This window comes from Hypanus sabinus, chromosome 13 (assembly GCF_030144855.1).
Source record: "Hypanus sabinus isolate sHypSab1 chromosome 13, sHypSab1.hap1, whole genome shotgun sequence".
Lineage (NCBI taxonomy): Eukaryota > Metazoa > Chordata > Chondrichthyes > Myliobatiformes > Dasyatidae > Hypanus > Hypanus sabinus.
This window is the reverse complement of record NC_082718.1, coordinates 110,507,930-110,521,501: the sequence shown is the minus strand read 5'-3', so window position 1 is coordinate 110,521,501 and position 13,572 is coordinate 110,507,930. Positions and strand designations below refer to the sequence as shown.

General features: G+C 42.5%; 1 protein-coding gene across 10 annotated transcripts in view; it reads left to right on the top strand.

Moving 5' to 3' along the window:
• Positions 1 to 13,572, top strand: part of LOC132404288 (sialate:O-sulfotransferase 2-like) — a 530,890-nt gene that overhangs the window by 508,567 nt on the left and 8,751 nt on the right. The gene's annotated exons all lie outside the window — the stretch shown is intronic.

Below are 13,572 nucleotides of genomic sequence, written 5' to 3'. Positions count from 1 at the left end.
TCCTGTAATTGCCTGCAAGAAAATGAATCTCAAGGTCGTATATGGTGATATATGCACATACTCTGATAATAAATCTATTTTCAAACTTTGAACACTGTACATTCTTGTCTCTATCTGCCTGCACATCTCCTTTAAACTTACCTACTCTCAGTTTAAATACATGCTTATGAGGATTAGATATTACAGCTCTGAGAGAAAGATACAATTGTCTATACTATTTATGAATCTCTTAATTTTATAAACTTCTATCAGATCCCCTCTCAGCTTCCGCCACTTTGGAGAAAGCAACACCAGTTTGTACCACCTCTCCTTGTAGCTCATTCCTTCTTAACCATGCACCATCCTGGTAAACCTCCTCTGCACCCTCTCCAAAACCATTACATCTTCCATAGTGGCAACCAGAAATATTCCAGATGCAGTCTAACCAGAGTTTTATACTTGCTTTAAGTTTCTGAAGGTTGAGTAGGTGGGGGAGGAGAGGATGGGGTGAGCTCTACATAATTTTAGAGGGATTACAAAGAATGGTGTTGGAGGTGGAGAACATCAAACCTGATGGCCTTATGTATTATAATAATACGCTCTGTGTTCTAATGATTTTATCCATGCACTAAAATGGAAATGTGTCTTTCAAGTGGGAGTATATAATTGTCAAAGAGCTTTATATACTTCATATTTTCCCTACATTGCTACATTTCTTTATGATAAAGATGCCGAATACACTATCTACAATAGTGGTCACCAAATTTTTTAAGCCCAAGATCCCCTACCTCGGCCTCAGTAAAAGGCAAGATCAACCCCAGATCAATTAGTTACATGCATGCGCACCGGAGCAGAAAAGACCAGAAGTAAAACCCCGCAACCCAGAAGTAGAAATAATGTATAAACACCAGGGGTACCACCCTTTTTTTGCACCGCGGTCCAGTTTAATATTGATGATATTCTTTTGGACCAGCCAACTTGGGGGTGGGGGTGGTGTTAAACACGATGGGAATACAGCGATACTCGAAGCAGGTTCCTTATGTCCAGTCTATTCCACAATTTAGTTTTTGCGACTCTCGGCACATAGCTCCTGTCCCGTGCTGCTCACATTTTTTCCGCTGAAAAAGCTCAGTGGGTTTGTCTTTAAGTGCAGGATTCTTGGAAGCAGTTTTGAGGGCTTCATTGCATCATTAGACAGCTTCCGGGTCTGAGCTCCAGCCTCCCGCCCATCACCAGATGCCTTGGCCAGGTGCAGCTGGTTGTGGGTCAGGTGAGAGGACAAGGTCAGGGCCGGAGGTCCTTGTGTTGGGGCAGCGGCAGTCGCAGTCCAGAGAAAGTGACCAACCGAGCGACAGGGTGCACACCTGCCCCCCTTGTAGGATCTATCGGCCAACAAAAGTTTGTTTCAGTAGATCACAGCGCGGTAGCTGCTCTGAAACTTATGAAACCCTGAGCCCAAATTAGGTCGGCTGCGAATATTTTAGCATCGGATTCCCCGCGAACACTCGGTGTGTTAAATAGGTTTAGAGGCAGCGCCCATCTGTCCGCGCTCTAGGCCAACTGCAACGCGCGAGCCAACCAGTGATCCCTGCTGCGAGGGTGCCACTGCGGTTAGGTGACTGTGCGTTCAAGTTCAACAGTGGGCCATGACAGGGAATGAGGAAAGGTGCAGCTGACTCATACCGTTTCCTCACAGTTTGGTGTTTGGGGACCACTAAAGTACACTGTGTAGTGCGGGGAAGCTACACACATGCGCACTGGGCAGAAAGAACGGAACTAAAACCCTGCAACCCGGAAACAATCTCTCAACAGTATTTGTGTATTTATTTTTCTTTTTTTTTGAGATCTACTGGGAAAGTCTCAAAGATCGACTAGTCAATCACCATTGATGGGTTGGCGACCACTAATCTATAGGATGTGATATGATCTATATACATGAGCAACTGAGCCACTGTTTGATTTTAATATTTTTGTAATGCCTAATTCAAACCCAGACCCTAGGTTAACAATGTAACATGCTTGTAATATATGCAGCTAATAATTATGAAATAATGTTGATATTTATAGGATCTGACCAACTGTTGATGGTTCCTGTGATTAATTCACAAGCTCTCAACCCCATGCCCAATAAGCTCATAAAGGACAAACTCATTGTATTGTCTTTGGTATGTTGATAACTTGAAGCACCTAATCCATTACATCTCGTTCTTATTGCTAGGCCAAGACCTTCATGCCACCTCTGTGGAACATTAAATATTTACTGCACAAGGACCAAAAATATCTAAAGTCCAATTGCCATACTTGGCACACAGAAAATTAATAAACACTTGCGTATACAGTACATTCAGTGGCTCCTTTGTTAGCTACAATACTACCTTCTAATGTGGCCACTGAGTCTGTGTTTGTGGCCTTCTTCTGAGTGGAGTTAACTTAGCTGGGCACTTAAGAAAGAATAAATCACATGGCTGTGGGAATAAAGTGGGGAATGGAATAATGACCCTATGAGTGAAGAAGTTTCCCCTCATGCTCCCCTTAAACTTTTCACCTTTCATCCTTAACCCATGATGTTCAGTCATAGTCCCACCCAACCTCACTGGAAAAAACCCACTTGCACTTATCTGTTCTATACCCCTAATAATTTTTTTATATATCTCTATCAAATCTCCCTTCTGTATTCCAAGGAATAAAGTCCTAACCTATTCAATCTTTCCTTATAACTCAAGTTCTCCAGTCACCACAACATCCTTGTAAATTTTCTCTACACTCTTTCAATCTTGTTTACATCTTTCCTGTAATTCAGTGACCAAAACTGCACACAATACTCCAAATTAGGCCTCACCAATGTCTGATACAACTTCAATATAACATCCCAACTTCTGTTTTTAATACTTTGATTTATGAAGGCCAATTCACCTTTCCGACTCTATCTGCCTGTGCCGCCACTTTCAATGAGTTATGGACTTGTATTCCCAGATCCTTTTGTTCTACCATACTCTTCAGTGCCCTCTGTTATGGTCCAGTCCGGAGCCTGCATTCTGGGTCTTGATCTGGTCCATGGACTCCGGACTCCGGGTCTTGTAGCTGTCCCTCCTTTCACCCTTAAGCCCAAATAGGATCATCTTGGCTTAAGGAGGTGTACCTGAGACCTATTGGCTGGCAGTTGTATATAAGGGGCTCTGGGACTGAGTCTAGTTGGGGTGGGGGGTTGTCCTGTTCCTCTTGTACCTGCTGTCCTGTCTGGTTTGCCTTGTTCATGCTGTTGTGTTGTTTGCCTGGCTATTCCATTTTGACCCTGGCTTGGAGTACCCACTGTTAATCATCTAGTTCTGTAAGTCTGTTCTTGTAGTCACCCTGGACTGAGCTCCCTTCTGATCCCTTGCCTCTGTTAGGTAAGCAGGCTGGACTGCTGTTGCCTGGTGGGGGGACTCTGGCATTTTCCTACGTCTTGCTTCTGATGGGTTGTGTCCTGCAACCTGCCCAGGTGCCCTGTGACCTGCCCAGGCCCCTGTGTTCCTACCTGGGAGGCTGGGCCCTGCCCAGAAGGGCTATCCTCCCAGCATTCCTTGTCCCATAGACCCATCCTTTGCCATGAGCTTTCTGAACCCCAGGATCACTGTTGCATGCCATGGTCTCCCCATCTTCTTCTATCCTTTAGTTGTTCCTGTCCTGCCCCTAGTACTTCAGTGCCTGTGTTCTGCATTTGGGTTCAGTTTCCATGTCCCCATTGTGACACCCTCAGTAAGACCTACCATGTATGGTCCTACCAAAGTGCACACCTCACACTTGTTGGCATTAAATTCCATCTGCCATTCTTCAGCCCATTTTTCCAGCTGGCCTAGATCCTGCTGCAAGCTCTGATAGCCTTCCTTGCTATCCACTACACCTCCAGTCTTTGTGTCATCCACAAATTTGCTGATACAATTAATCATATTAACATTGATATAGATAATGACAACAATGGACGGCATCAATCCTTATGGCATTCCACTGGTTGCATGCTTCCAGTCAGAGAGGTAGCATTCTGCTACCACTCTCTGGCTTCTCCCACAAAGTCAAAGTCTAATCCAATTTATTACCTCATCTTAAATGCTAAGTGACTGAACCTTCCTGACCAATCTCCCATATGGGAGCTTGCTAAAGCCCATATGGACAACATCCACTACCTTGCCTTCATCAACTTTCCTGGTAAATTCCTCAAAAAACTTTATAAGATTGTTTAGATGCAACCTACCAGACACAAAGCCATGCTGACTAATCTTAATCAGTCCATGTCTATACAAATACTCATATCCGGTCCCTTTGAATACCTTCCAATAACTTTTCCACTATTGATTTTGGCCTCACCAATGTCTAATTCCCTGGTTTACTTTCAAAGTTTTTCTTATACAGCAGAACAATATTAGCTATCCTCCAATCCTCTGGCAGCACACTTTTTGTTAAGTATGATTTAAATATCTCTGCTAGGGCCCTAAAATTTCCGCACTTGTCTCCCACAGGGTCTGAGAGAACACCTTGTCAGGCCCTAGGGATTATTCCACTCTAATTTGCTTCAGACAGCAAACACCTCCCTCTCTGTAACCTGGGTCCATGACTTTGCCTCATTTCTAACCACTCTGTGTCTGACTCCTGAGTAAGTACAGATGGGAGAAAATCCCTTAAGGTCTCCCCCACCTCTTTTGGCTCCATGCATAGATTATCATTTTGATCTTCCAGATGACTATGTTTGTCCCTTACAATCCTTTTGCTCTTAACATACCTCTGAACTCCCTTAGGATTCTCCTTCATCTTGTCTGCCTTCTTTTAGCCCCCCTGATTTCTTTCTTAAGTATTTTCTTACATTTCTTATACACCACAAGTACTTCATTTGTTTCTACCTGCCCATACCTGCTATGCAAATGCATTTATTTCTTAACCAAGGTCTCAAATTCCTTAAAACTAAGGTTCCCTAAATCTATTATCTTTACCTTTTATCCGAACAGGTGCATACAAGCTTTGTACTCTCAGAATTTCCTCTTACCAAGTACACCTTTGCCAGAAAACAACCTGTCCCAATCTACACTTGCCAGATCCTTTCTGACACCATCAAAATTGGCCTTTCTCCAAATTAGAATCTCAATTTGCCGACCAGACCAATTCTTTTCCGTATTTACTTTGAAACTAATGGCACTATGAGCACTAGAGGCAAAGTGTTCCCCTACACAAATTTCTGTCACCTGCCCTGTCTCATTCCCTCATAGCAGATCAAATATCAGGAACTCTCTTGTTGGGACTGCTATGTACTGATAAAGGAAATCTCAAATATGTTCAGGGAGAAACTCTATCCCATCTAGTCCTTTTACAGTATGGGATGATGATAAGGTGCTTGGTACAAAAGAACTGAATGCAATATTTCTCAAGGGAAAATAGGTTTTGTATTTGTGTACAGAACAAAAATTTGACAAGAAGAATGAAACAAAGTGAGGTATTCAAAGGACAGAGAATGCCAGGATTAGGGAGTCAGACCAACATTTGGGCCTCTCTACCAAAGCATCAATCTGTGATGAGCGCTGAAAGCACATATTGACGAGCCGCAGGTTTCTGTCACCACCACAAAATCAATGCAGCCAACCAGAATAAAGCTCAGAGACCTATTAGTGAACAGATATTTCAGTAATAGGTGATCTGCAGGCAGGTTCCATTGGGAGGGAAGAGAAGCAATTGTCCATTTACACTGAGCATGGCTGTTGGTGTGGTAATTTCTTTCCTATTAGCAAAGTGAAAAGTCAACGTTGATCATGGGAACAGTGCCCAGGATGGAACCAGTAGGAAGGGAAAATATACAACTGAGGGAAGAAGTTTTGAAAGTTATGCATGCTGAAAGAATTGTTTTGTCTTCAGACAATCTTTATAAGGATGAAAGAAGAAAGCAGCAGTTCTGTGGGTGAAAATACCTTGTTAATGAGGAAAGTCAGAAGAGAATGGCCAGTCTGGTTCAAGGTGAGACAAAGGTAACAGTAACTCACATAATTGCATGTTACAACAATGCTATGCAGAAGCCATTTCTGAAAGCACAACATATGAAACATTGAAGTGGATGGGCTACAGCAGCTGAAGACCATGAACACACACTCAGTGGCCACTTTATAAGGTACAGGAGGTAGGTAATAAAGCAGCCACAGAATATAATTGCAAGTTTAGTGTAAATGGGCACCTAGCAAAGCTCACAGTTGCAGTTAGGTGTTGCATGGCAGCAGTAAATGAATCTGCTATCCAGAGACAATAAAAATGTACTTCACACAAAGTACTGTAGTGAATCCAAGACAGTAAGCTTGTTGATAATTTTATGTGTTAAATTGTAAATGAAGTGTTGACAGAGATTAGTTTCAGTTCCAGTGCCAGTTCCTTCTCCTTGTTTTTAAGGTCTAACAGAAAGTTAGATTTGGATTTTAATTCCTTAATTTCAAGATGTTAATAGGATGCATCTTAATTTGTAAGGAGCATGGGACTCATTTAGTCAATGATGGTGTAACATCTGCTGTTGAACCAAAGCAGTTTCATCCAAGTGAGATCATTTTTTTCACCCAGACTGTGGGCTGAGGTATTATATCTACATTGCTCACGCCCAATATGTAGTGAGCCCTGGCTTTAGCTTCGGCAACAGTTTATGGAGAATGGTCGTGCATGTTAGAGGAAGGAATAAAGACATAGACTATTTTCAAACTGGGAGCAAATTCAAATATCAGAGGTTCAAACTTCAAAGCTGCAGTTATCAAAGTACGTGTACTATATAGAACAATATTCTTCCAGGCAGCCGCAAAACAAAGAAACACAATGGAATCTATTTAAAAAAACACACACAATAAAGACTGTCAAACACCAATGTGTGATAAAAACAAATTATGCTAACAATAACACAAAGAACATGAACAACAGAGTCTCTGAGAGTGAGTGCACGGACACAGAGCCAGTTCAGCACTGCCCCAAAGACTTCACATCTCACACCGGCATTCAACATGCCACAGGTTCCCTCTCTCCCAGATAAGGTAGAGGAAGGTGTCACCATTTTCCCAGCAAGTGGGGCGATATAGCAAACAACTCACTGGTTTACTATGTTAAAAGTCCATTATGTTGCTTTTCTGGAGCTCTGTGCCTGAAGAGCACAAAGATCTTGGGTCTTCGGGCACACAGAAGAAGATTTTCTGACTCACCCAATGACACATGGGTCTCCTGCCGTGATACCGACCCTCGATCTGCCCATCTCCAGAGCCCCAAGATCTTAGGCTTCTAAATATGAGCCAGATTCTCAGACTGAACCCTTGGTGTGCCAAACAACAGCCAGTCCTGAAACCCAAGAATGGGTCCCATTCCTGCAAAGAACTGAAGTCAGCGTGTAACTCCAAGTCAGGGTCTTCAAAACAACCCTGAAAGGAAAAAAATTAAGATATTGAAGATGGAAATAGAACTGTTTCTAAAGACGCAAGCAAAGGAGTCACCGTTTAGTGTCATCTTAACTCTGCCTCCATCTCTGTCTATCTAAGATAAACCCGTCTATTTCCATCCCCTTCTGTCTGGGCCCCTGATCAAGAAAAGATAGAACCATAGAACATTACAGCACAGTACAGGCCTTTCAGCCCTCCATGTTATGCCGACCCATATAATCCTTGAAAAAAAGTACTAAACCCATACTACCCCATAACCCTCCATTTTGCTTTCATCCATGTGCCTGTCCAAGTGGCTCTTAAGTGGCTCCCTAATGCTTTAGCCCCCGCTACCATTGCTGGCAAGTCATTCCAGGCATTCACAACCCTCTGTGTAAAAAAAAACTTACCCCTGATGTCTCCCCTAAACTTACCTCCCTTAATTTTGTACGTATGCCCTCTGGTGTTTGCTGTTGGTGCCCTGCAAAACAGGTACTGACTATCCACCCTAGCTATGCCTCTCATAATCTTGTAGACCTCTATCAAGTCCCCTCTCATCCTTCTATGCTTCAAAGAGAAAAGTCCCAGCTCTGCTAACCTTGCTTCATATGACTTGTTCTCCAAAACAGGCAACATCCTGGTAAATCTCCTCTGCACCCTCTCCATAGCTTCCACATCCTTCCTGTAATGTGGTGACCAGAATTGAACACTATACTCTAAGTGTGGTCTCACCAGAGATTTGTATAGTTGCAACATGACCTCTCTACTCTTGAACTCAATCCCCCATTAATAAAGCCTAGCATCCCATAGACCTTCTTAAGTACCCTATCAACCTGTGCAGCGACCTTGAGGGATGCATGGATTTGAGCCCCAAGATCCCTTTGTTCATCCACACTCTTAAGTAACTGACCATTAATCCTGTATTCAGTCTTCTGGTTTGTCCTTCCAAAATGTATCTCCTCACACTTGTCCAGATTGAACTCCATCTGCCATTTTTCTGCCCAACTCTGCAGCCTGTCTACATCCTCTTGTAACATTCGACCACCTACAGCTCCATCCACAACTCCTCCAATCTTCATTTCATCTGCAAACTTATTCACCCATCCTTCTGCCTCTACATCCAGGTCATTTATAAAAATCACAAATAGCAGGGGTCCCAGGATAGATCCCTGCGGTACTCCACTAGTCACCGATCTCCAGGCAGAATACTTCCCTTCCACAACTACCCTCTGCTTTCTTCCTTTAAGCCAATTTTTTATCCGAACAGCCAAGGTTCCACTGATCCCATGTCTCATGACTTTCTGGATGAGTCTCTCACGAAGGACCTTGTCAAATACTTTGCTAAAGTCCATGTACACCACATCCACTGCCCTACCCTCATCAATTTCCTTTGTTACCAATGCCAGATGTATTGGCATTGGAAAGAATCCAGAGGAGATTCACAAGAATAATTCTGTTAATGTATGAAGAGTGCTTAATGGCTTTGAGCCTGTATTCGCAGGAGTTCAGAAGAATGAAGGGAGTTTCTCATTGAAACATATTGAAAAGCCTAGAGTAGACATGAGGAGGATCTTTCCTATCATGGAGGCATCTAGTACCAGAGTGCACAGCCTCAGAATAGAAGGATGTTGCTTTACAACAGAGATGAAAAGGAATTATTTTACCCAGAGGGTGGTGAATCTGCGGAATTCATTGTTACAGGCGTCTATGGAGTACAACTAATTGGGTATATTTAAAACAGAGTTTGATTGATTCTTGATTAGTGAAGGTGGCAAAGGTTACAGGGAGGAGTCAGGAGAACAGGGTTTGAGGGAGATAATAAGCTGCCATTATGGAATGGTGGAGCAGACTTGATGGGCCAAATGGAATAAATTCTGCTCTTATACCTAATGGTCTATTTCTCCCCAAAGGATGGCTCAATTGTAAAGCTCCAGTGTTCCAGATGTATTACACCACCTCGATCACATATGCTCCAAAAAAGAATAAGAATCAGAAATCAGAATGAGAGTCAGAATCAGGTTTATTATCACTAACATATGTTGTGAAATTTGTCATTTGTGGCAACAGCACAATTAAGGACATAAAAAGTCATTATGTTATAATAAAGGTAAATAAATAAATAGTGAAAAAAAGAATAGTGAGGCTGTTTTCATGAACTATTCAAAACTGTGATGACAAAGGGGAGGAAGCTATTCCTAAAATGTTGTGTGTGTATCTTCAGGCCTCTATACTTCCTCCCCAATAGTAGTAATGAAAAGATTCCTTAATTATAGATGCCACTTTTTGAGGCAATGCTTTTTGAAAGTGTTCTTGATGGTGGGAAGGCTTGTGCTTGCGATGGAGCTGGCTGAGTCTACACCTTTAATCCTATGCATCGGAACTTTTATACCCGGCAGAGATGCCGAGAGACAGAACATATGAAATTCTTGCCAAGGAACAGAATCGGAAGCAGAATCAGGTTTATCATAACCGACATGTGGTGTGAAATATATTAACTTAGCAGCAGCAGTTCAATGCAGTTCATTATATGGAACATAGAAGAAAGAAAGAAAGAAAGAAAGAAAGAAAGAAAGAAAGAAAGAAAGAAAGAAAGAAAGAAAGAAAGAAAGAAAGAAAGAAAGAAAGAAAGAAAGAAAGAAAGAAAGAAAGAAAGAAAGAAAGAAAGAAAGAAAGAAAGAAAGATAGATAGACAGGTAGATAGATAGACAGACAGACAGACAGACAGATAGATAGATAGATGGATAAATCAATTGCAGTATATGTATATTGAATAGATTAAAAATCATGCAAAAACTGAAATAGTATATATTTAAAAAGTGAGGTAGTGTTAACAGATTCAGTGTTCACTTAGGGATCAGATGGCAGAGGGAAAGAAGCTGTTCCTGAATCACTGAGTGTGTGTCTTCAGGCTTCTGTACCTCCTACCTGATGGTAACAGTGAGAAAAGTGCAAGCCCTGGGTGCTGAAGGTCCTTAATAATGGACACTGCCTTTCTGAGACACCGCTCCTTAAAGATGTCCTGTGTAGTTTGTAGGCTAGTGCCCAAGATGGAGCCAACTAAACTTATAACCCTCTGCAGCTTCTTTCGGTCCTGTGCAGTAACCCCCGTTCCCCCATACCAGACAGTGATGTGGTCTGTTAGAATGTTCTCCACAGTACATCTATAGAAGTTTTTAACTGTTTTGTTGACATGACAAATCTCTTCAAACTCCTAATGAAGCATAGTCACTGTGTGCCTTCTTTATAGCTGCATCAATATGTTGGAACCAGGTTAGGTCATCTGAGATCTTGACATCCAGGAACTTGAAACTGCTCACTCTCTCCACTTCTGATCCCTCTATGAGGGTTGGTATGTGTTCCTTCATCTTACCCTTCCTGAAGTCCACAATCAGCTCTTTCATCTTACTGACATTGAGTGCAAGGCTGTTGCTGCGACACCTCTCCACTAGTTGGTATATCTCACTCCTGTACGTCCTCTTTTCTCCATCTGAGATTCCACCAACAATGTTTGTATCATCAGCAAATTTATAGATAGTATTTGAGTTATGCCTGGCCACGCAGTCACGAGTATAGAAAGAGTAGAACAGTGGGCTAAGCACACACCCCTGTGGTGTATCAGTGTTGATCATCAGCGAGGAGGAGATATTATCACCAATCCGCACAGATTGTGGTCTTCCAGTTAGGAAGTTGAGGAATCAATTGCAGAGGAAAGTACAGAGGCCCAGGTCTTGTAACTTTTCAATCAGGATTATGGGAATGATGGTATTAAATGCTGAGCTATAGTCAATGAACAGCATCCTGATGTAGGTGTCTGTATTGTCCAGGTGGTCTAAGGCCATGTGAAGAACCATTGAGATTGTGCCTGCCATTGACCTATTGTGGTGATAGGCAAATTGCAATGGGCCCAGGTCCTTGCTGAGGCAGAAGTTCAGTCTAGTTGTGACCAACCTCTCAAATCATTTTATCACTGTAGATGTGAGTGCTACCAAGCGGTAGTCATTAAGGCAGCTCACATTACTCTTCTTAGACACTGGTATAAATGTTGCTTTTTTGAAGCAAGTGGGAACTTCTGCCTGTATCAGTGAAAGGTTGAAAATGTCCTTGAATTCTCCCGTGAATTGGCTGGCACAAGTTTTCAGAGCCTTACCAGGTACTCCATTGGGGCCTTCCGCCTTGCGATGGTTCACCCTCTTTAAAGACGGCCTAACACTAGCCTCTGAGACAGGATCACAGGATCTTCACAGCTGCAGTTATATTCTCCCTTTCAAAGAACTAAGAAGTGTTGGAAGATCCCAAGCTGTGATGGAAACTATTAAATTGATGGGTCTGAATTAGTTAATTAACATTAAGCATAGTTTAATTGTTCTTGAAATTCTATTGCAAGGGCAGGGATGTTCTGGTACGTATACTCTAGTAATCTTGCAGACTTGACTAAAACCCCTGCCTTGTCCTACAGCTCCAGCTATGTTGCCCCAGCTGTTTCCTTTGACATGATTGAAGTGTCTGTAAAATTGTCACACTGTTCCATGGCATTAGTTTTATGTTCTCCTCAGGGCCATTGTAAAGCAAAGCTTTATGTGCTATGATTACACAAGGTGAATTGCCCTGAATCTGGTAATGAAACAGCTTCTATCTCTGATGATTCAGTGGGGAGTTTGCTGCTTAATCAGGCATCTGCTCTGGTACATGTGATCATAGAGCAAGAAGCAACACTGACTCTGTCCCAGCCTGCTCTGAGTCAGTCAGCTGCGACACCACGTTGAGAAATGTTTGCTGGCAATTTTGGTTTAGAAAAGAAGAAATGGCTATTTTTAATTCTCTCTCTGTGGTTGTATACATACTTTCCCTGGATTACGAACACCCAACTTATACTCAGTGAGCACTTTATTAAGTTCCTACTGTACCTAACAAAGTGGTCCCTAAGTGTGTGTTCATGGTCTTCTGCTTCTCTAGCCCATCTGCTTCAAGGTTCAATATTTTGTGCATCCAGAGATGGTCTTCTACACACCACTGTTGTCATGCAAGGTTATTTGAGTTATTGTTGCATTCCTGTCAGCTTGAACCAGTCTGGCCATTCTCCTTTGACCTCTCTCATTAACAACACATTTTCGCCAACAGAACTTCAGCTCACCGGCTGTTTTTATTTCTGTTTTCTGCACCACTCTGAAAACTCTACCAGCTGTTTTGTGTGAAAATTACAGATCAGCAGTTCAGGTCACGTCGTCACTTTTTATTGTCATTTCGACCATAACTGCTGGTACAGTACATAGTAAAAATGAGACAACGTTTTTCAGGACCATGGTGCTACAAGAACAATGCAAGAACTACACTGAACTATGTAAACCAACACAAAAACTACACTAGATTACAGACCTACCCAGGACTGCAGAAGTACACAAAACAGTGCAGGCATTAAAATAAATAATAAACAAGACAATAGGCACAGCAGAGGGCAGTAGGTTGGTAGTCCAATAGGTTGAGGGCAAATCTGTTACATAAATAAACAGCTGAATGGCAGCGTCTGGGATTCCATCTGTTTCTGTACTCCTGCCGAGTATTTCATTGCCACAGATGTAGTCCAGTTTAATGTCCATTGGAGAGCAGAATGGACAGGAGAGCCAGCCGACTAGGCCTTGCTTTTTTCCTGGCATGGACTCCTGCCTGCTCGCCTCCCTTCCGCTTCCTCGCACACCGCTTACGACGTCTTCACCTCCGACCACCGGCATGAGGCGACTCCGAGGACTGCAGGCCCAATTCCCTCAGCAAGCCGAGGTCACACAATCTAACCAGCAGATTTTCATGAAGGTTTGTTTTTGGGAGATCTCTGCATTGTAGCAGGATCTGGTGATGGTAGATAGTCGCTTTGTTATCCATTCCCTAAACCTTAACTGTGCCTTAAAATTATATTTAAAAACTAAATTAAGGTAGCACCAGATCCGAAAGGCTGCTGCTGCTGCTGTGTGCCACACCGCCTGCTGGCAATCTGAGGTACTGTTTCTGAAATACTCAAACCACCCTATCTGGCACCAACAATCATTTTATGGTCAACATCACTTAGAATTATGTTTCTTCCCCATTCTAGTTTGGTCTGAACAATACCTACAGGTCTTGACCATGTCTGCAAGCATTTATGTATTGAGTTTTTGCCATGTGTGGCTGATTAAGTATTTATATTAACGAGCATATTAAAATCAAC